The 23,989-nt window shown below is 34.9% G+C and overlaps 1 pseudogene; it reads right to left on the bottom strand.

Annotated features, from left to right (window-relative positions):
- Positions 1-4,176: 4,176 nt before the first annotated feature.
- LOC107543039 (PIN2/TERF1-interacting telomerase inhibitor 1 pseudogene) lies at positions 4,177-5,075 on the bottom strand (annotated as a pseudogene).
- Positions 5,076-23,989: the final 18,914 nt, after the last annotated feature.

The raw sequence follows: 23,989 nt of genomic DNA, 5'->3' as shown, positions 1-23,989 counted from the left end.
ATGTTCATTGTCACATTTGAAATTAAAAGAGAGGGGAAAATAAATGTTGAAGAAAGCATTTTATAAAAAAGTCCATTATCTCTATTTCTAAAAAGAAGTTAGGACAAATGAGGAATAAAGGGAACTTCCTTAATTTGATGAATCAAATCTACTAAATTTGATCAAATAACACAATTATTTTCAACATTAAAGAATGCTTCCCCATAAAAATCAGGAACAAAATAAGGTTAGCTCCTATTATTAAACATTACACAGGTAACCCATGAAAATAATATAAAATAAGGAAAATAAAGAAGGAACTTACATATTAGAGAGAAAACTATCATCCTTTGCAGATTATATGTTTTCTTATGCATACTATCCCAAGGAATTAAAAGATGGTAACAACTCTTATAAAAAATTTTAGATGCCTCTATATAAGAAACATATACATACCACCTTTTCCTATATACTAGCACCAATAATTATTTAAAAATGAAACGGGATTAAATAATAAATGTGATGCACATAAGAATAAATTGATCAAAAGCTGTGTTAAAAAACCGTTGCAGATGCATGAGTAAATCTCTATTGAAGTGTTTAAGGGAAGAAGCTACAAACAGAGAAAACATAGCTTTATATGGGAGCCCTTCTGAAAGTCAGCTTACCACATTGTCAAAGCTATGGCAAAATTCAAGCTCCTTGGCTTAAATGTGCTGCAATCATAATACTTCTTAATAACAAGGAATGGAAATGACACCACTGAATCAGTGTAAAACAAATACAATTTTAATAAAAGAATGTTGTATACAACTTGATAGGATACTCAAATTATCTTGAAGAAAGACTATGTAAAGCTAATCCACTATACACATATATTTTTAAATAAAAAAAAAAGGAATTTTCCACTATGTATAAAGATGTTATAAAGAAACATTATTAAAACAGTGCAGTAGTACTAAAAGTATTAAAAAATAGAACAATGAAACGGAGTAGAAAATCCAGGCACAAACTCATATGTATGTTTGTAAATATACCTACATAAGTATATGCGGCTATATAAATTTTAATAAATGGTTAAGATGCTATTTTATATCGAATGGGCAAAGGAGGGGCTATTCAATGCTGTTTTAACAATTTGGCCATACTCTTAGAAAGAAAATCTTAATTACCTACCTCACCCCATATATGACAATACATTTTAGGTCAGCGATTTTCAACCGCTGTGCTGCAAGAACTTTTAAAACATGCCATAGCTGGTTATTTAGTCAGGGGCACTTCTTTTCCCTTAGATGTCAAATAAAAAAATGACAACAACCAATACAATAGCCGTTCTATGTGAATGAATCAAAATTATACCTATTTTTTGTCAGATCGGTAAAAAATATATTTTTTGGTGTACCACAGAATTTTAGTAATTATTTTATGTGTGCCATGAGATGAAAACGGTTGACAATCACTGTGGATTCTAGGCTGAAATAATTTTGATCATGATTAGATGAAAATATGAGAGAATATTTTTACTATCCATGAATTCAATTTCTTGAGTGACACTCCAGATCTCAAAGACATAAGACAAAAAGAAAGCTAAATTTGATTGTATAAAAAGGAACTATTTTTTTGTCTGATCAAAGCCAGCACAGAATTATGTGCAAAGTGGAAGAAAATATTTGCAACATATTCAGCAAAGGATGAACATCCATAGTATTTTTGAGACGTTATTGAATGACAGTAGTGAAAACAGTACAGTTCAATTCAATTCCATAAGAAAAAACAGTAGACAGTCAGCTGGAGAATATGATCGGGAAGAGATCAGTGGAAGTTTTCAAAGGGCTAGTGCATCTCTGGCAAGGGGTTCCACGTGACAGGTAAGACCAGATCCGCATGCTCATGTTTGTCACATGGTGAAGAGTTTTAAAGGTTGGCTGTCCAGGCAGGTGCGAGAGGATATGTGGATTCTCACACACTTGATTTGAGTATATCTTGTTATAAACTCTGCGGAGGACATTGGTAAAACTTCCTAAGGTTTTTATGTGTGTGCATTGATCCATCATTTCCCCTTCTGGATATCTACCTTAAAAATTACTAACAGTGTGCTCAGTGATGCATAGGTTGTTTTAATGATGCTCATTGCAAGACGGTTACAGTAAACATTTTGACTGAAATGCTGAGTTTTTACTGCGAAGGAATGATGATTTTACATTTTGACTCCATCTTCATCTGTTCTATTTGAACTTTTTAAAAGCCTTTCAAAACAATCTGATATCTCAGAATACATTTGAAAACCTCTTATTATCTTGAGAATTTGTTCAAACTGGATAAGTGGAATACAGTGGATTTCATTGATTTTATTGCCTTTCTGTAATTTGTTACTGGGGCCAGGGAAATAAAAGTAGTGAAAATATTATCTAGAGTGCTAGATATTGACATTTATGAAAATGATTATTTAAATGATGCTATTTGTGGAGGATTGTTGCAATTCTTGGAAATGCTTTCTGTTCCAGGGAGAGCTCTCTCCTTGTCAAGTTTGAGATCTTTTACTTCTGTTAATGTTAGAGGTTGCACAGCTAGAAGTCCTGCAAGGGTATCGCACACAGAGAATGACTTTGAGGATGGAAATTAGAATAGAACTGAAAATGGGAAATGGTATATTTGATAAGTGAATATTTCCAATTTATGTAGTGCATTCTGGAGCTAAAAGAAAAATAATGGAAATTTCTCTCAAATTCAGATTGGTTTTTCAACTAGTCTTATAAAATTACTACCATGATATCAGTGTTGAGAGGCAGAATAATTTTGTAGGCAGAAAACAGGTTTAAGCACTTATTTTGTTTTAGGACATAATTCTATTCTGACTTGTGCATTATTATTGAATATTATGTGTCTACAATGTTTAATGGTATTTTATGTTTTTGCCATATTATAGCTTTGAAGTGATCATAAACAACTATTACCTGATTATAAATATCAGGCCATTTGATTTTAAAAGTGAAGTCTAAACAACTCTAGTACTCACACTCACAAGTATAAAATTACTAAAGGAAAGGAACATTACTCATCAAGAGAAGGCTGAAAGTGCAAGTAAGACCAGATTACTACCTAATGTTATTTTGAGTAGTAAACAAAAGAGGACATATATTTATAAGCCTTTCTGATATCTATATTTTGAATTATAAAACTTATATTCACTACCTTATTAGAATCTAATATTTAATTTATGACTCAGAAGGGAAAAGGTGATTTCCTTCAGTTTAGGCTATAGATTTTATAAAACAATCATCATATGACCCAGCAACCCTTCTAGGTACCAACCCTAAAAATTTGTAAAAATATTTATTTGCAAAGATATATATACCCCTAAGTTCATTGCAGCATTATTCATGGTGGCCAAGGCATGGAAACACTGAAGTGTCCCTTTAGTAGATTATTGAATAAAGATGTGGTCCATATATACAACATTAATACTACTCAGCCATAAGAAAATATGAAACACTGCCATTGGGGACAACATAGATGGATATTGAGAATATCATGCGAAGTGAAATAAGTGTGACAGAAAAAGTCTAGAACTATATGATTCCACACATACGTGGGAGAGTAAACTGAAAGCAGCAAATGAACAAAGAAGAGAAACAAACAAACAAAAAAAACTTATAGCCACAGACATCAGAATAGTGGTTACCAGAGGGAAGCTGGTGGGTGGGTAGTAAAGGGTAAAGGTGGTCAAAATACATGGTGATGGAAGGAGATTTGACTTTGGGTAGTGGGTACACAATGCAATATACAGATGATGTAGCATAGAATTGTACACTTGAAACCTATGTAATTTTATTAAATGTCACCCCAATACATTTAATGAAAAATAAAAATTAGAAGGAAAAAAAAGGCTCACCTGATGAGGTAAGGCCCACCTAAAATTTTTCTTATAATCATCCTTTTTTTCTGGTTAATGGGGAAATAGAATAATTTTTTAAGAGTGTACAAAGAAATTTGTGTACAAGAGCCATGATTTGGAACATTAAAATGTTCTGGGACTGTGATTTGGGAAAAATGTAGTGAGAGGACGAGACTCAGCAATGCACGGGCTTATTAAAAAATGTGCACAAACTCTCTTGGGTGGCCTCTGCCCTGACTTCAGGCCAAAGTTGCTTGCCTGCCAACACTCAGAGTGGTTGGAAGGCCCTGGCTGGAGAGAATTTATTTGGAACCTTTCTTCTTTTTCTTCCCTTTCACTGGTGTTTCATCTGGCATAGCACCCACTGCGGTCTCAACTTGCTTTTCTAGCATTTTCTTTTCTCTTTTTTTTTGAGGGGGGGGTGGCTTTGGTTGTAAGTCCTGGTCATCATGTGGCCACACGCAGTCCTCTCCATCCTCAGCAGAAGCTTCAGAATTCCCATTTCAACTTGGTCTCTCTTTTTCTTCATTTTGGGTTGGGTGTAATTCTCCGCATTTTTATCTTCTGCCTCTTTACTTTTTTCCTTTCTCCTTTCCCTTTCTATTTGGGTCTCCGGGAAGGTCAGGCCCTGCAGCCACAGCGTGTGGCTTGTTCTTTATTTCTGCCATCTGTTTGACAAAATACTCCTGGATGGTGAAGGCCCTGGCTATTGCATTGGAGGCTTCATTCCCATCTGGAGTGGCGAGGCTAAAATAATCCCTGGGAGTCTTCTTACTCTGTCTTTTCCCAAAAAATACAGTCAGGATCTGTTTTGCTCTTAGATGATAGATCCTTCCCTTTTGTGAATATGCTTTTTGGATTTTTCTTCAAGGCGGAAAGATTGATTTTCCTTGTTGTCCTAGGAATCGTCTGCTGTTTCCAGCCCATGGCAAGTATTCAGTTCAGCCAGAAGCTGGTTGAGTCATCCTGATGAGCACTCCATGAGTCTTCATTACTGATCGTAGCTCCAAGTCCCAGGTGGTTGTTTTTAACTTGAACTTTAATATGATCTATGGCTCCTTTCTCTTGAGCCCCTAGACCCTTTCCTTAGACTACCCCATCTTCTCCAGCATTTTTTGCCAAACTTGGACTCATCCTTAGTCCATGCAGTGTTTCTTGGATCCACAGCCCACTTCTGCTTCCGCCGATGCTCAGACAGCATCCATGTGTCACAGAGCCTGTGTTGCCGAGGGCACTGGTCCTGGGCAACTGGGGCTACCTGGCTACTAGCTTGCAGAGAAGTTGGAACCACCTGACTTGCATGCCAGGAGAACTGCAGCCATAGAATATCTTTTTCATGTCATTAGCTATTCAGAATTTTTTTTTTCTGTTACACACACACACATGCAAATATTTATATCTATGTATCAATATCTATATGTGTATATTTACCTTTATTTGTATATTAATACTGAGTACATTAGAATTAGGATCACTCTAAGCATCTTTTCTCACACTATTGCTCAAATTTTAACTTTATTTATAGCATCTTTTGGAGGAAGATTTTTTTATATATATCTCAAAGCTATTATTCTATACAAGGTTCCACTGTAAGGAGGAATATATATTTTTAATTTTTTATAATTTATTTTCATTGTTGAAAGTATTACAGATGTCCTCCTTTTTTCTCCATTGATCCCTTCTACCCTGCACCTGCCCCCCGCCCCTCCCAGGCCTTCACTACTCTATATAACTTTGGTTAATCTCTTCCCACCCACCTACCCACCCCCGCCTTCCCTCTGAGTTTCATCAGTCTGTTCCATGCTTCTATGTCTCAGCATCTATTTTGTTCATCAGTTTATTTTGTTCTTTAGATTTCACATATGGGTGAGATCATGGGATACTTGTCTTTCTCTGCCTGGCTTATTTCGCTTAACATAACACTCTCCAGGGCACTCCATGCTGTCTCAAAGGGTAAGAGATCCTTCTTTTTTACAGCTGCATAGTATTGCATGGTGTAAATATACCACAGCTTTTTTACCCACTCATCTACTGTTTTTCAATGTTTTTACTATAGCTGATTTCTAATTTCATGCCATTGTGATCTGAGAAGATGCTTGATGTGATTTCAGTTGTCTTGAACTTGTAGAGGCTTGTTTCGTGTCCTGTCATGTGGTCTGTCTTTGAGAATGACACATGTGTACTTGAGAAAAATGTATATTCTGCAGCTTTGGGGTGAACTGTTCTGTAAATGTCAATTAAATCCATCTGATCTAGTGTGTCATTTAGGTTCACTGTTTCCTTGGGGGTTTTTTGTCTGGATGATCTTTCCAGTAAAGTCAGTGGGGTGTTAAATTCCCCTACTATGACTGTATTGCTGTTGATCTCTCCCTTAAAGTCCTTCAGGTAAAACTTGCTCAGCCGGGAATCTTGAATCTGTAGGAAAAATTTTAAGCTCTAATACAATTTCTTTACTATTTAGCTATTTCAAAAGACTATTTATATTTTCCATATACTTTTGTGTCAATATTGTTTAATAATATTTTTATAAATGTGTTTACATGAGCTAAGTTTTATGTTTATTGACCTGTAGTAATTTCATCTTCTCAACTTTTTATTTTCTGTAACATTTTTACTGTCCCCTTTCCTATTCTAATGTTTTATTTTGGCTTTCCTATCATTTTGTCACTTTTATTAATCTTTTCAAATTATTAATATTGTTGATTTTCTCTGTTTTATCATTTTCTTATTTGTTTCTAATTTATAAATTTGTCCTTATATCTGTATTATGTCTTAATCTTACTTTCCTAAGATTCTGTTCTTATTTTTCAAACTTTTTCAGTTATATGTTTGGACCATAAAGTTCAACCTTTCCGTTTCCCAATACGAATGCTTGATTTATAGTATTTTGAGTACTTTTAAAAAATATATATTTTTATTGATTTTAGAGGGAGAGGAGAGGAGGAGGAGAGAGAAACATCAATGTGAGAGAGAAATACTGATATTCTGCCTCTTGCATGCCCCCTGCTGGGGATCAAGCTGGCCACCTGGACATGTGCCCTGACAGGGAATCAAACCAGTGACTCCTTGGTGCATGGGAAGACACTCATCCAACTGAGTCACACTGGCCAGGGCTTAAGTACTTTTTAAAATGTATCTATTATCTAACTATCTTTCCAATATGGTTAATTAATTTATCAGTGTGGTGTTTGAAATATGTTTATAATTTATAAATATACAAGGATACTCTATCATTTATTATTGATTTAACTTAATTGCCTTATATCAGAGAACATATTGTGTATGATTGCAATTTATTGAAATTTTTATTTGCTTGAAGATAAAATGTATGGCCATTAAAAAGTGTTTCATGTATAACTGAATGACTTTGAGGTTTGCTGTATTTCAATAATTCTGGAAAATTCGCTGCTAATATATCTCTAATTGGATTTCCAGCAGGAGGGGATAAAGAAAATGGAAGAGCATTATTCAAAGATATTAGACCTTCATATTCTATCTTTAACTTCTCTTACTATCTAATATATTTACTAACTTTTTTCTCTATTATATATTCTGGATAATTTTTCACCTGTATCAATTATTAATTTTTCTTTATCTCTATTGAATCTATTGTTTAGCTGATCTTAAGTATATAAGTTCAAATTTTATAGTATTTACATTTTGAGATAGTCTATTTGATTCTTTTTTGTAATTTGTTTAGTTACTTTTATAGGTTCTTGCTGTTATTTTAAATTTCTTTTATTTCTTTAGACACCTTAAACATTTTTTTTTCTGTGTCTGATGAATCCTACATATGAATTTTTGTATACTTGGTTCTACATTTTTTTCTGACTTCATCATACTGGCTTATTTCCTTGTATACTTCATAGAGTTTTATCTGTCTGTATAAAATCCTTGCAACAGTGTATTTGTGTGCATATTCCTTGGGTTACCACAGGCTTGGGGTGAAGGTTATTCCTCCAGGAGGATTTATGTTTCCTTGCAAGTAGTGTGAAATTGAGCTTCAAACCCACCTGCTTCAGATCAGTGTGTGTTTAGAAATTCCAAGGGGGTGTATTTCCCCTCCTCCTACAAGCAGAAGTTCAGTACATGCCTCCACTTGAGAGATGCCTTTTAAAGTTGCTCACTTCTCTGTAGTTCATCTTTTAATTTCTCTTTGGCATTTGAGGATTCATCGCATTTTTTCTAAGTTTAATGATGACTAAAAAATATTCTTATGCATTGTTTTAGTATTACATGGTAGGATTGTTCAACATTCTAATGGAAATGGAGTCCTTGATTTGTTTAATACAATGATACATTCAGTTTCAAAATATACCATTTAGTATTTAACATTACATATCTAAATGAGATTGGTATATTATTTTGTTTTCCTTTATTATCTTTTAAATGTTGGATTATCAAAATTAGGGTGGGAGATGGGAATAAAATAATATAATAATAAATTGTTAACAACAGAAAAATATTAAGGATAATTGCATAGCAATCCTTCCTCTATGCTTTGCCATTGAAAATTAATGTCAAAAATAAAAATTAAGTTTAAAAAAGAAAATTAAAAAGCAGGATATATCCTTTTTAACTTTTTAAAAAAATTTTCAGTTGGAGCCTGAAAATAACAGCAAGAACCTATGAAAGTAACTAAACAAATTACAAGTAACTAAACAAACTAAATTGACTGCATGAGCCAAAATTATTACCCTTTTTTCCAAAGATTTCTGAAGGCAATAGCCATAGGTAAATAGGAGAACCCCAGAATTCTGCATCCTAGGCTCCCTGCTTTCTTCTTATTAAAACTTATGACAGTCCACATAGTAGTAATAGTTATCATTATATTGAGACCTCATATGATCCTGACACTGCTCAGTATTTTGTATCCATTCAGTTCAGTGATTTTTTTGATCACCAGCTGTGTACCAGGTACTATTTTAGATGTTGAGGATGCAGCAGTGGAGAATAAAAAGACACATCCCTGTTCTCATGTCATTTAATTTCCAGTGGAACAAGACAGACAATAAATTAAGTTGCATAGCATATTAAAAGAAGATAAGTGCAATGGAAAAAATGAAACAGGGAGTCCAGGGAGAGATTACAGTTTTTGAAAGAATATCAAGCCATCTTACAAGGCAGGAGGAGTGAAGTTCAGATAGGTGAGTGGTGCCCAAAGTCATAAGCCAGTTAAGGCAGAAAATGAGATTGGAACCCAAGCCTGGGTTCCTTCCACATCGGCCTTAATCTTCTAATGGCTTTTATATTGGCATTCACAAACATCTCTAAGTATTAATCAGGCCCAACCGTGCTGAATTTTCAGAGATCAGATGACATTAGCCATGTTGAATCCAATAACAAAGAGTACAGAGATACGGCATGCTAATAAATCCTGACTCTAATTAATAGTCACACAATTTAGAAACGAAACTGGGATTGTCAAGGCCTAGCACCTCCAGACCTTTTCATGCATGGTGACAATGCTTTGTAGTGGCCTCTTTGTCCAGGAGCTGGTTTGTGGGGGGGTGTCCTAGCTATGCTTCTCACAGCAGGTTGGCCATTCCCCCCAGGTCATCTCATCTTTGACAGCCTGAAGAAATCCATCTCCTACACCGTGACCGGTAAGAACATCCCGCTCTTCCTCATCCTCAGCATCTCCATGCCTCCAGGCGCCATAACCATCCTCTGCATTGACCTGGACACTGACATGGTAAGGGCCAAACTGTTTTTTTAAATTACCGTAACTTTAGAAAATATATTGGAGAAATTTCCTTTTTTGTAGAACAGTTTTTTCTAGGAAGGGTTTCCCAGTTTGTGGAAGTGCACTCCTTGTTGTTTGACACCCACCCCAGGTGTTTCATATTAGATGATAGTTCGATTATTAATGTCAAACTGTGGGATTCTTCTATCTCACTAGAGTTAGAAATTTGTGGCAGAATCTAAGATTTGATTTCTCAGAGACCTCTTAATTATTTACCAGCGAGAAGACTAGGCAGGTGACAATTGTCCTTGCTGCCTCCTTGCCCCAGAAAGTGTAGTTTTCCAGTCCTCTTAATAGCTGTCTGCTGGCATTTCAGTCCCATTTCCTCACATGAAATTTCATACAGGCATCAAATCACATCCTCTGTGGGCATTACAACTTCAGTCGTGTGCAACCAGTGCCTATTTTCAGGCTTGATCATATCCTGAAGCACCATGGTATCAACCTGCAGAGTTAACACTGTGGTATTGGCTTGCCTTTCTACTCCTGGAAACTAGGGATAACTTTTTCTCTATATATAGCTAAGCTGTGAATGAACAATTTTGTCTAGGACTTTCATGTTCCAGGAGTTGAAGGGGCATCAGTGCCATTCATTAGGCAGTGCTACCAGAAGCAGCCGACCTTACATTTTCTGCTAGTTGAAGGGAGGCTTTTGAAATGCTGCCCAAATCTCTTTATCAGTGAAATGAGGGAAAATGCTGTCATTTTACCTAATGGTATCATATAGGAGAATGACCTAAATCATTATAAAATCACATTATTCTATGAATAGTGTTCTAAATGGATTCCAAAGGCATTGATACTTTAATTTTCTCTTTTATGTTTCCCCCTCCCCATAATGTTTACTTTTTAAACCCTGGCTTAATGCCCACGAATATGTTTTTCACTTATGTCATTTTCTGATTATTGCATTTCATGTTTCTAAGTCCAGAGGAAATTTTAGCACAAGATTTCACTTCAGTAATATCCTCATACACCTGTTAGAAAAGTAATGTAACTTCTATTACAATTGTTCTATCATTATAGATGATAGTCCCAAATTCATTTATTATATATACACATGCCATATATAAATATTTATCCATCTTCTAACTGATAAAATGGATATCTGCCATTAGTGATAAAATTAAACTAATAGAAAAATTTCTGCATTATGATGAAAGCATTATCTCAGCCTGTGCTTACTACTTCCCTAAGGACACTTTTGATCTCATCGTTGCTGATACAAGCTCTGCCTTCTCACAAAAGAAATTCACATGGTAGGACTTTTATATTCCCTGACTTTTAAAAGATCTTAATATTTTTCAAAAAACACTCTTTACCCAAAGTAAATTCATTGAGATTATTCTATAAGAACAAAAATTGATACAAATATTGTATACTTGAAATCTGCTAAGAGAGTAGATCTTAAATGTTCTCAATACACACATAAAAGTGGTTACTATGTGAGGAAATGCATGTGTTAATTAACTTGATTGTACTAATAATTTCACAATATATGTGTATATCTCATCATCATGTACACATTAAATATATACAATTTTATTATACCTCACAATTTTATTATACCTCACAGAAGCTGAAAAAAACCCCTCAATCCTTAATATAGTTGATTAGATCTTGGTTTATGTAACTCATGAGCTGATATTGGGTATCACCCAATTTTTTTCAATAAAGATTCTATAACCTATTGTATATGTATGTTTACTGGCAGAAAACATAGCCCCAACAGAGATTCAACTCATAGTTTTAGATATTTTAATAGTTATTCGTGACTATGAATCTCTAGGTGACTTCAGGAAGGTAAATTAGAAGCATGTAGATATTTAGATATCAAGTCAACCGCAATCCTTTATAAAAAAAAATCTGTTCAATATATTTTGAGTGTGCATGATACATGCTTTTCATATGAACTACATCTGTTGTGAGAACGCATTAGTGGTGGAATACTAAGACATCAGCTATTCTTCGGAATGTACTTTGTTCTTTGTTGCATTTATAGAAGAATGATGTCCACATTAAGGAACTGATAAATCCAGAATATTAGTATTTGTCAGACCATATGTGACATGTTGGGTTCAGTTATGGTTGCCACATTTTACAAGAATCTCTGAAAGACTAGAATATGTTCAAAGGAAGCTGAGTGGGAGGTTGAAATAGTGACATATGCAGAATTAGTGAAAATTTTGGAAATGTTTAGCTTGAAGATCAGAACACATAGAAAGCAGATAGAGTGCTCTTTAAAAATTGGAAGGGTTGCCAGTCATTCAGTACATAGTCCTTGAGCAGATATCTCACATCAGGTATTGAGTATGGGGCCCTGAAGGGAGCAATTAGGATAAGAAGCGGGTGTTCTTTTCAAGAAATATATAGAATAATTATAACTCATTTTGTAATTGTGTAAATTCAACCAAAGTTACAGCCCTGAAAAGTGATGAGAGATCATATGCAGAAGGAATTATTAAAACGTGTACTAGGAACCTTCAGTTTTCATAACTAGGGACAATGGATTAAAGGAACAAGACATACATTTTCAAAAACAATATAATGAAGATCTTTCTACTTGCTGAGGATATATTTCTTGTGATACACAACAATGCTGCATTCCTTACTGTTTGCCAGTATACTTTCCTACAATTTCTCTTTGTCTTCCTTGACTTAATTGAGGTTTCCAAGAGCAGCTGTTCAGCCAGATTCCTGATATTTATCTTCTAAAATAATATGTTTGAAACTGATTGTTCCCGGTTGCAACAAACTCTTCCTTATATATTGATGGCCTAACGCTTTTCCAAAGACAAACCATTGAAAATTTTTTAGTCTTAAAAGAGTACTTTGTTTTAGCTGTTTGGTGAAGTTTATGAAAATATTCCACGTGCCAGGCAACCATGGTGGATCCATGTCTCCTTTGCTGAAAAGATGCCCCATCACTACACAGGAAGTTTAGTAGTTTATTATGGAGCTTGATGTGATCTTGGTGCAGTGCTTAACCCCTCGCCCACCGTGAGCCTCAGCTGAATGTGAAAGATCATTTCCACAAACTTCCATCACCACTACGTGCATCTGTGCTCACACGCCTTGCATTCTTTTTGTTCACTGTGAACTAACTCTTCTCCCAGCAAAAACTAACCCTTTCATTTGTGCACTAGATCTAATTTCTTTCTGCCTATTCAAGGACATTGGTGCAGTAATTTCTCTTCTTTTCTGTGACATAAATTTATTTATTAAGACTGGGAAGTGTTAAGGAGGAGCAGGTATTGTAGAAGGTGAAATCAAGAGTTCTCTTGTGGAATGCTCTGTGAAGTGCACCCCCAATCCGATATCCAGGTAGATGTATCAGATTGCCAGATGCATAAATGAACCTGGTATACCAGGCAGATCTCAAGCACAGGCAGGTAATTTGGAAGCTAGAAGTACATCAATGGTACTAAAAACCACAAGATGTGACTGGGTAGGTACAGAAAACTAATGTCACCAATTGAGTCTTAGAAAAGCCAGCAAAGCAGAGTGAGTTGGAATGGCCCATGCGGCAGAAAGAAGTGTAATATAATGAAGGCCAGGGAGGGGAAGTGTTTCAGGAGGGAGTGGTCAATAATACTGACTACTACCGAGAAATACATATAAAAAAATAGTAAAAATGTGAATACTGGAAATCCTTGTTGGATTTAACAACAAGAAGCCATCTTCCTTTGACAGTTGAGTTATTGAGGCATGATAAAGACACAAAGTCTGAATTTTTTCCAAAAATATATTCTGTAAAGAGAAAAAGAGAAACCGGGCATCTCTTGTCAAGGGAATGCTAAGGAATGAGTATGTTTGGAAAATACTTATAGAACTGACAAAGCAGTGAAGAAGTTATACGTAGTATTCAGATGGCAAACATTGATGGCATTGTTAAAGGTAATACTGAAAGGGCTAACAATTTGTGAAGAAATATAAATATCACACCTAGATTAAGGTATCTTAGTAAGTCAATCTCTATAAAATTGACAGAATTTTTCAGAATTATGGACAGAGAAGAGCTCTGAGTAATATTTCCTGGAATAAGTAGAGACAAACTGGTTTTCTACAGGGACATTCAATATTATTGATGCTTTAAAATTTATCTTTACTAAGAAATATTATGTCCTTTAATTTAACTTCAGGAAAAGATATATACCTTCTTAGATCAGATATTTACTTCCAAAATTTAAAAAAAATATTCACTGGGAGTTTAACATGAAAAATTCATAGAATGGATTTTCTACCACTATTTTCTTTAATGGAATTCCAAATACTGATAATGAAATAAAACTCCCACTGGTCCATATGTTGGACTACAAAATTTGCAGTGATCACCCCAAACTACTTAGGTTACTGTTTTCTTTTTCAATTTTACATGAAATTATTTGCTGATTAAAACTTTCCCTACTTCATAGGTACAAATTAGAACCGTATCAAACATCAGGGGAAAAATTAAGATTCAGCAGACTACAAGGTTAGATGAAAAACTTAATTTTATCCTAGTTTAACTGATTATAAACTCTGATATAATAATCAGGAATTTACACTGTTTCCATTATTCATTAACATTATTGAAAACCAACAATGATCATGATTATTATTGTGTGTAGGATTGTTCTTTGTCCATAATGAATGAGCAATAAAAATCTGTAATTTTATTTTAAATGAAGTAGTTAGAGCTCATGGCAAGGCATTTTATGTTTACTTATTAGGAAACACTATAATTTGTTGCATATTAAGCCTCTCTAAACAGTGAGCTATTTGGGTTAATCAAATATTGGGAAGCATTTGTCTTGAATGTACAAGAGGTAGGCTGAAACCTGTTTTTTACTCATACTTAGAAAGACAACTCTAAGTTTGGTGTAAATTGAGTAGTGAAACATAAAATCGATTATAAAGGTGAGGCAGTTATAGAAATATAACTAACAGTGTCTGCATTATACTAATTCTGATCTTCCCCTTTATTATCTTTTATTTTTATTATCCATATAGGCACCCTACCTGGAAAACGGGGCCAGTGTGAGCACCTTGCCCTCCACTCGTCTCCTGTCCTCACCTTTAAAATATTAAGGACGGTAAGGCACCTGTTTAGCAAACACAGACTATACCAGAATTTCTAGGAATGTTCATTTAGCACATCTGCTGGGTATCTGTGGGCTTAAAAGATGAATATCTGGGAGATGGGTACAATTTCTTCTAAACACATCCATTCGGGGAGACAGTTGTCCATCTGTTAAAGTAATACTGACCATCACAGGGAGTTCTATTTGTTTATACTTATTTTTTAACAGTGATGTGAAAGCAAGTGAGTATACTTGCAAGTAATTTCTAATATATTGAGAGGGAGATACATGATTACAAAATTACCTTAAGCCTATTCCAATTTCATCTGGGGAAGGAGAAAACAGAGTGATACAATTTTCATACTAATACGAGTAATTCCACTCAAAGCTCTATAGCCTGACATTGATCATTGTATCAGATATCAAAGTCTAGTTTATTTGTTATTAATTCCTTTATCTTTTGTAATGTGTGTACTTTGGAAAAGTTGTGCCATTTCTCTTAGCTTCAGTTGCCCCGCCTATGAAGTGGAGATGACATACCTGCTTTAACTATATCTCAGAGTTGTTGTAAGGCTCAAACAAGTTAATTTATGAAAAAGGTGATATATAATTTATAAAGCATTAAAAGTATAAGGTACTATTTTTTATTAACACTAGATAGGTTATCTTTTATTCTACAAATTGCTTTAAGATGTTAATCTTATAAAAGATGAATTTAAGCTATCTAGCCCAGCTTTTATAGCCATTTATTTACTGTGAGGAAAGTGATGTTTCGAAGAAAAGATCTAGGGTCATTGCATTTTATAAAGGTGAGAACACATTATAGAAGCATCATAAATATTAAACAACTATATAAGATATTTGGAAGTATCTATTGAAATACTTCGCTGTGTCTCTGAAACACCTCTTAGCTTACTTTGAATAATTAATGGATTTAAAAAAAATACTGACAGTAATGTGATGCTCATTGATGTCATTCAGAGCCTTTGGAATTCCTGGGGATAAATGAAACACATCTAAAGAAATATCCCTTTTCTTAAAGAGAAAGTAATTCATGCAGTTTTCAGTACGTCATCATTCCCTGAGTTAGAATATTTCATATTTTTGTCCCAAGGTAAGGTTAATAGGGATATGGTATGCTGAAAAACAAAAAGCAACAATGACCTAATTATAGATGATACCACATATGAATGCAAGTTTGCTGGGACAAATTATCTTCTCAAGAAAGGTTGCTCACTGCTTGGAATAAAGATAACATTGAAGCTTAACAGAAAAGACTGATTTGATTTTCTCTGATCAAAAAGCCTTCCTTCCCATGCTCCACAAATAGGTATCAACTACATATTAGTGCAGATGCCATTATTTTGTTATTGCTAAATTGCAAGTAATAAGAAATTTAACCAATGTAGCAGAGAAAGAAGGGATTCCAAGAGAGGAAGCAGCTTTCTCTAAAGGGAAAAAAGTGACCAGAGAAAAGCTTGCCCCCTCAAGCAAGTGACAGTTTAAATATGCACCTTAAACATGGCGTTGATGAATCTCTGGAAGAACTGTCAATGGCCATCTAGTTTAAATCCCTGCCTTTTGACTATGAAGTATTATAGTATCATCCCAGTATTAGAGATAAGGTAACTTATCTAAACTAAGTTGTGATTAGAGTCTCAAGGCCACAAATTAAGTGATGGAATGTAAAGTGATGAAGAAATCAGCCCATTGATGTTTAGAGAGAATCTGAATTCAGTATTTGGAGAAATGCAGTAAAATGTCAACTAAGGGGCATTTCAGGATTTCCACCCATGGGCCAACAACCCCTCCATCCTAATGTTCTACTGAGCATTTATGAGGAGCTCTGTACATGTATGTTACTGGCTTTCAAATTAGCTTTTGAAGTTTGCTTGCTTATGACCTATGTAATTCCAACCTCCCTCCTCCTCTGTAGATGGAATCTCCTCTCCTGGTCTGAGTCTCAGGAGAGACCCCCTCTGCTGTTGACCACCAGGTGAGTATTAGAATGAGTCTCTAGCCATCCTTCTGAGTGTAATGAAGCTTGTGGTTTTGGTGTGTTAAGGATTGGTGTGTAGCAGGTCCAGTCCTCTGGTTGGAACAATTGGTCTCTCCTCTCTTCCTACAATGCAGTTTCTTTTCTTTTTTTATATAGATGGCAACACGATTTATTATTTAAATAGCTTTTTTGACATATAATTGATATACAAAAAGCTGCACTTATTTAATGTATACAAGTTGATGATTTTAGACATATGCGTACACATGAAACCATCACCACAATCAAGGTGATAGACATACCCATCACCTCCAAAAGTTTCCTTGTGCTCCCCATTTTGGTGGTAAGAATACTTAACAAGAGATCTGCCCTCTTTGTATGCAATTAATTTTCTTAATAAACTTTTTATTTTGGAATCTTTCAGATTTACAGAAAAGTTACAAAGATAGTACGGACAGTGCCCACATACCCTTCACTCAGTTTCCCTAATTTTAACATCTTACATAACCATCCATATTACATTTGTCAACACTAAGAAATTAACATTGATGCAATTATATTAACTGTCATTTACAGACTTTATCCAGATTTCAGCAGTCTTTTCAGTAATGTATTATTTACTAATGTCTGTTCTAGGTTCAAAGTGATGGTTTTAAAAGTTAAGTTGCATGATGTGTCTCCTTTGCTCAAAACTAAGCAATGCCTCAATGTTGCATTAAAAATAAAAGCTGACATCACACAGTGGATTACAATGTACTTCATCATCTTCTCTATAATCCGTTATCTTTCTGGCCACTTCTAACTCTCCTTCTTGCCCATCTTGGTCCCTGTGTTGCATTTACAATCCACCTTTTTGCTATTCTCTAAATATACCAGCTACACTCTTGCCTCCCCTTTGCACGGAGGCTTCCCTCTGCCTGTGGCAGTCTTCTTCAGTAATTTGTAAGGCTAATTCTCATCCCCTTCAAGTCTTTATTTTTTTATATTGGGGTGAATTGGTTAATAAGATTATATAGGTTTCAGGCGTACACTTCTATAACACATCATCTGTATATTGTATTGTATGTTTCCCACCCCAAGTCAAGCCTCCTTCCTTCACCATTTATCCCCAGGTGACCCTCTTCTGCCACCCAACCCCCCTTTCCCTCTGGGAATCACATACTGTTGTCTGTTTAAATGTCACTTTATCAGTCATGCCTACCCCTAACTTTCTATCCCTCCCTACCATGCACTCCCCATTCCTCTTCTTGCATTTACTTATCTCCAAAGCACTTATCTACTTTTTAAAGTAAACTTTTTATTTTAGAATAGGTTTAGATTTATAGAAAAGTTGCCAGAATAGTACAGACAGTTCCCATATACCCCCTATCCAGTTTCCCCCGTCGTTAACATCTTACGTTATTAGGATACACCAGTCACAACCAAGAATCCAACATTTGTACATTAAGATAAACTCCATACTTTATTTGGATTTTGCTAGCTTTTTCCTAATGTCCTTTGCCTGTCCCATGATCACATCGAGGATACTGCACTACATTCAGTCATGTCTCCTTAACCTCCGCTGATGTATGGCAGTTCCTCAGACTTCCTTTGTTTTTATGGCTTTGACAGTTTTGAGAAATGCTCGTCAGATTTTTTAGATTGCCCCTCAGTTTGGGTTTGTAATATTTTTCTCATGGTTAGACAGAGGCTGTGTGTTTAGGGGAGAAAAACCACAGATGTAAAGGGCCATTTTCTTTAAATCATATCAAGGGAACATACTGTTGAGATGACTTATCACTGTTGATGTTGACCTTGACCAGCCAGCTGAGGTAGTATTTGTAAGGTTTTTCCCACTGCAAAACCTTACAAATTTTTCTTTTTTTCATACTGCAATCTTTGGAAGGAACTCTTTATATGCAGCCCAAACTTAAAGAGTACAGAGTTATGTTCTACCTTCTTGAGTGCAGAGTATATATGTAAATTATTTGGAATTCTTCTGCATGGGGGATTTGTCTGTTCTTTCCCATTTATTAATTTATTCTATCATTTATTTATATCAGTCTAGACTTACAGAAATTTATTTTATACTTTGGGTTATAATCCAGTGCCACTTCATTTCTTTTGTTGCTCAAGTTTTTCCAGCTTGGGCCATTGGGGACTCTTTCATTTAGCCTCTGTGTCCCTTTGACATGCCTGAAACTTGTTTTATAAGCACTTCCTTACTCTCTGGCACTACAGGATGCTCCCGGCTCATCTTGTACATATATTCTCTGCCTCTGCCCTACCATCATCCATTTCCTCAAGAAGCCCTGGTTCTGTCTTTAAATTTTTGTTGGAGAATGGTATTAGAAATCAAGATCTGGCTGCTGATTGTATTCATTGTTACTGGGATGTAATTACTTCTAGGCACTCTAGTGTGCAGAACTAAGAATATATGTGTATTTATATTTTTTCATCACGTTGTGTAGCTTTCCACACATGGGTCTTGCATATATTTTGTTAATTTTATACCTAAGTACTTTATTTTTGATGTTATTATAAATGGTACATATATTTTTTAAAATTTCAAATTCTATTTGTTCATTGCTGGTATATGAGGAAGCAATTGACTTTTGCATATTTACCTTGTGTTGTGCCCGTCCTAAACTTGCACATTAGTTCCAGGTGGGTTTTTGGTAGGTTCTTAGTAGTTTTCTCATGGACATTCATGTCATCTTTAAATAAGGCAGTATTATTTATTTCTCTCCAATCTGTCTAACTTTTAGTTATTTCTCTTGCCTTACTGCACTAGCTAGTACTTCTAGTACAGTGTTGAATAAGAGTTGTAAGGGGGGAAATCCTTGCCTTGTGCTCGACCTAAGGGAGAAAGCATTTAGTCTCTCACCATTAAGTATGATGTTAGCTGTAAGTTTTTCATGCCCACCCTTTGTTAGGTTAAGAAATTTTCCTTCTATTCCTAGGTTTTTGAGAATTTTTATCATGAATGGGTATTATTTATTATTTACTACTTTTCTGTATCTACTGGTATAATCACACAATTTTTTCCTTAGTCTATTAAAATATGGTGAAATAAATTGATTGATATGAACCTCATTGGACCATGGTGCATCGTTCCTTTTATATATTGTTGAATTTAATTTTCTAATACTTTCTTGAAGATTTTACTTCTATGTTCATGAGATATAATAGTCTGTTGTTTCCTTTTCTTGCATGTCTTTCTGTTGCAAGTATGAAGATACTGCTGGCTTCATAAAATGAGTTGGAAAATGTTCCCTCCTCTTCTATTTCTGGAAAAGATTGTGTATTATTAAAATTATTTCTTTTTTAAATGTTTGGTAGAGTTTACCAATTACATGGTCTAGGCCTGGCATTTTTGGGTGATAGATTTTTAGCTGCTAACTCAATTTGTTTGGTAAATATATGTTTATTTAGGTTATCTATTTCTTAAGTGAATTTTGGTCGGTTGTGTCTTTTAAGTAATTGGTCTCTTTCATCTAAGTTACTAAATTTATGGGCATAGGGTTGTTCATAGTATTCCCATATTAAACATTCTTTTAATGCTCTGTGATCAGTATTGATGACCCTTCTTTTATTACTGATATTGTCTCTTTGTATCTTTGCTCTTTTTAATTTTCTTTGGCTGGCCTTGATTGCTAGAGTTTTATAAACTTTATTATAAGGTCTTTTCTTTGGCTGCTTTAAAAATTTTTTCTCTTTGTATTTAGTTTTCTGAGTTTGAGTGTGTGTGTGTGTGTGTGTTGCATCTATCCTGCTTGTTCTGTGTTTGTCACTAATTTTAGAAAATTTTTAGCAATTATTTTTTCAAATATTAATTTTGTTCCGTTCTCTTTTTCTTCTAATATTCTAATTTTGCATATGTCACACTGTTTTGTATTGTCCCACAATTCTTGGATGTCTGTTCTTTTTTTTCTTCATGTTCTATTCTCTTTGTATTATAGTTTGGGAAATCTGTATAGATCTTTCTTCAAGGTCACTGATTTTATCCTCAGCTTTATCAAGTCTACTCAAAGAAATTCCTGAAAGGAATTTTTCTTTCTGCTACTGTATGACTGTTGTTTGTTTCTTGAATTTCTTGTTGGTACTTTCTCATAGTTACCATCTTTCTGCTGACATCTGGTTTTGCTTGATGTGTACCTTTTCTGTTAGATCGTTAACATATTAATCATAATTATTTTAAATTATCTGTCTGATAATTCTAACATTGATGTCATATCTGAGTCTGGTTCTGTTGACTGATTTATATCTTCAGACTGTTTTATTGTTTTGTTTTGTTAGTTTTTGGCATGCTTTGTAATATTTTGCTGGAAGTGAGACATGTTGTACAGGGTGTTAAATACTGAGATTCATAATGTGAGGATTTATTTTAATGTGGCCAGGAGTTGGGTTGTATTTGGTATTTGTTGTATTACAGGTACCAGAGGTTTCAGATTCCTCCAGTGACTTTGTGTTTTTTGTTTTTTTAAAATATGTTTTTATTGATTTTTTAGAGAGAGAAAGAGAGAGAGATAGAAACATAAATGAGAGAAAAACATGGATCGACTACCTCCTGAACACCCCGTACTGGGGTGCGATCCCACAACCTTGGCATGTATCCTGACCTGAATCGACCAGGAGACCTCTTGGTGCATGAGTTGATGCTCAACCCCTGAGCCATACTGGTCAGGCCAGTGTCCTTATTTTTGTCTCCCCTCTTGCTTGTAAGGCTTCCTTTTGTACTTCTCAGAGTTTCTCATTCTGTTTTCCCATCTGTAATCCACTATTACTGTTTCTGAAGGCTTATTATTATAGTAGTGGTAGTGTGTGTGTGTGTTGGAGGGAGTTTTCTCCAATCATCTGATTGAATCCTAGTGTTTGGAGTGTACTGTGGGCGTCCTCCAGTGTCCCCAGTCTATGTAATTGAGGTCTTCTCTTCTGTACATTTAATCTTTTATTTTTTTGAAGTGACACAGGGAGGCTGAGACAGTGCAGAGTTACCTTTACCCAGCTTGAAAGGGATTTCCCTTATGCCAGCTGTCAATGTCAGACCTCCTGGAGTTTAAGCCCTTTGTTCTCTAAGAGAGAAGGGTGTGGGTGCATTTCACAATGACTACTCTTCTCTTCTACCAGCTAGGGCCATTTGGTAGGGTCAGGAGGGTAGCTTTATCAGGATTCTTGATTCTGTGAAAGCCTGGTTCCTGTAGGAAAAACCTATAAATGTGTGGGTTCCTCCACATGATTTCAACTCCCAGGAGCTTCTCACTCTCGTGATAGCCATGCTCAACCTCCAGCAGTTCATCAAATTTTGTAGTTCAATGTACCTTCCAGCTTATATGACATCTGTCCATTGACTTCTGCTCCAGATAAGTAAATACCTGAGTTGTCTTTTTGGAAGAGCCCATCTCTTTAGATTTTGGGATAGTAGTTTGCCCTGCAATCTCAGTTCTCTGATGTGTCCAAAAAAAGTTGTTGATAGCTTGTCCAGTGTTTTTGTTTTTAGTTTTGGTTTTGTTTTCGTTGCAAGGATAGAAGTGATATCTTCCAAGCTCTTTCTATGTCTGAACTGAAACCAAAGTCCCTGCAATGAAGTTTTAATAAATGATGGCATCTCATTTTTAAATTATTAGTCAGTGGTTACTTGTCTTTTTTTTTACATATATATTTTTTTAATTTACAGTTTACATTTAATATTATTTTGTATTAGTTTAAGGTGAACAGTGTAGTGGTTAGACAATCATAATTTACAAAGCAGTCCCCCTGATATTTCCAGTACCCAACTGGCACCGTACACAGTTATCATTGACTATATTTCCTATGCTGTACTTTACACCCTCATGACTATTTTGTAACTGTCAATTTGTACTTCTTAATCCCTTCACCTTTTCCCCCCAGTCCCTCAATCTTGTCTTCTAATTAAGATTCTACTGTCCTCTGAGATTCAGATATTCATTATTCAAGACCACAGTGTATGACATCCACAAAATATTTACCCAAGTCATTGAATTAGCTGTTTATTATAATTTAAGTTGAGAATTGAAATGAATTGAGATTATTTCCCCCATTCCTTTCATGTTAGATTATTTCTTTTATGTTATAGATTTTCAAATTGATTTTGGCTGTATGACCCACTAAAAGTCATTCAGAGTTCATGACATAGCTGAAAGTCTGGCTCACTTCCTGATCTACTAACTATAGGATTGACTAAAAAGCACATTACTTGCCATTCCCATTTACGGAAGTTGTAATTTTAAACAAACTTATGTTTAACTCCTTTATCAGCCTTCCATTGTACTTAGTACTAGTTATTTTAATAATGATATCTTATATTCAAATAAAAACACTTTTATGTCTGTTATATTTTTTAATAATTTTTATGATCCAGTCATAAGGAATTATTTATTTTCAGTGAGCTTTGAATTTCTGAAATTCAAAGAAGCTAAATGATTTGTTCAAGCACATGAGGGTGAACAGAGGAAACATCAGGACTAAAACTCAGTTCTCATAGTTTTAAACCTCACACCGATTCTTCTCTACTTGAGAAAACAGCTGCCTTTAGCATGATGCTGACAATTTGATGTAACTGCCTGAACTATTCTTAGTACAAAAGAATGCACACCTGCTTTTCAGTTTTGCAAAGTGTGCAACCCAGAGCAGCCTCCTGAACAAAGTGAGTGCTCAAAACTGCTGCCCATCAATCAGTTGCACCCTTTATATGCAGTTAATTCTAAATACTACACTGTTAAGCACAATAGGAACAAGCAAGAACATATTTATAATATTAATATTATTGGGGATTTTTTATTAGTAGGTGAATATTTATTGGAGTTAACTATGTGTACCAAGTTTTTGTTACCTGGTTTGGACATACTCTTCTTTTTGTTTTAACATATTATTTGCTCTTCTACTATAAGTTTGCTATCTTTCTTTTGAACTGTGGTAAATTGTAGACATAGATGGTTACTTTCCAGGACTAGAAATACTTTAAGGAAAGGTATCACATCATATTCATCATCATATACATAGGGTTTAATAAAGTGGTTTACTCAGCATGGATATTTACTAATGCTGTGGTTTGGGGGGAAATATCTTGGTTTGTATTATATTTAGTAGATTATATGAGTTTTTAATCGTCAGAAAGTTGCTTCTGACAGTGCAAGACCCTTTCAGCCTTAAATGCCCCAGTTAATTTCTGCCCAGGTAAATTCTAGGTCAGTAGAGGGGCAAAAAGTATGAAAATATTAAAAGTCCAGTGTCTTGTATACACAGCTTCAGAAAGACTTAAGGAAGTTAAACTCATTCAAGCACATAGTCAAAGAACACTGATTGGG

The sequence above is a fragment of the Miniopterus natalensis genome, chromosome X, assembly GCF_054644295.1.
Source record: "Miniopterus natalensis isolate mMinNat1 chromosome X, mMinNat1.hap1, whole genome shotgun sequence".
In the NCBI taxonomy this organism is placed as follows: Eukaryota; Metazoa; Chordata; class Mammalia; order Chiroptera; family Miniopteridae; genus Miniopterus; species Miniopterus natalensis.
Note: the sequence above shows the minus strand (reverse complement) of the source record. Positions and strands in the feature narration are given on the sequence as shown.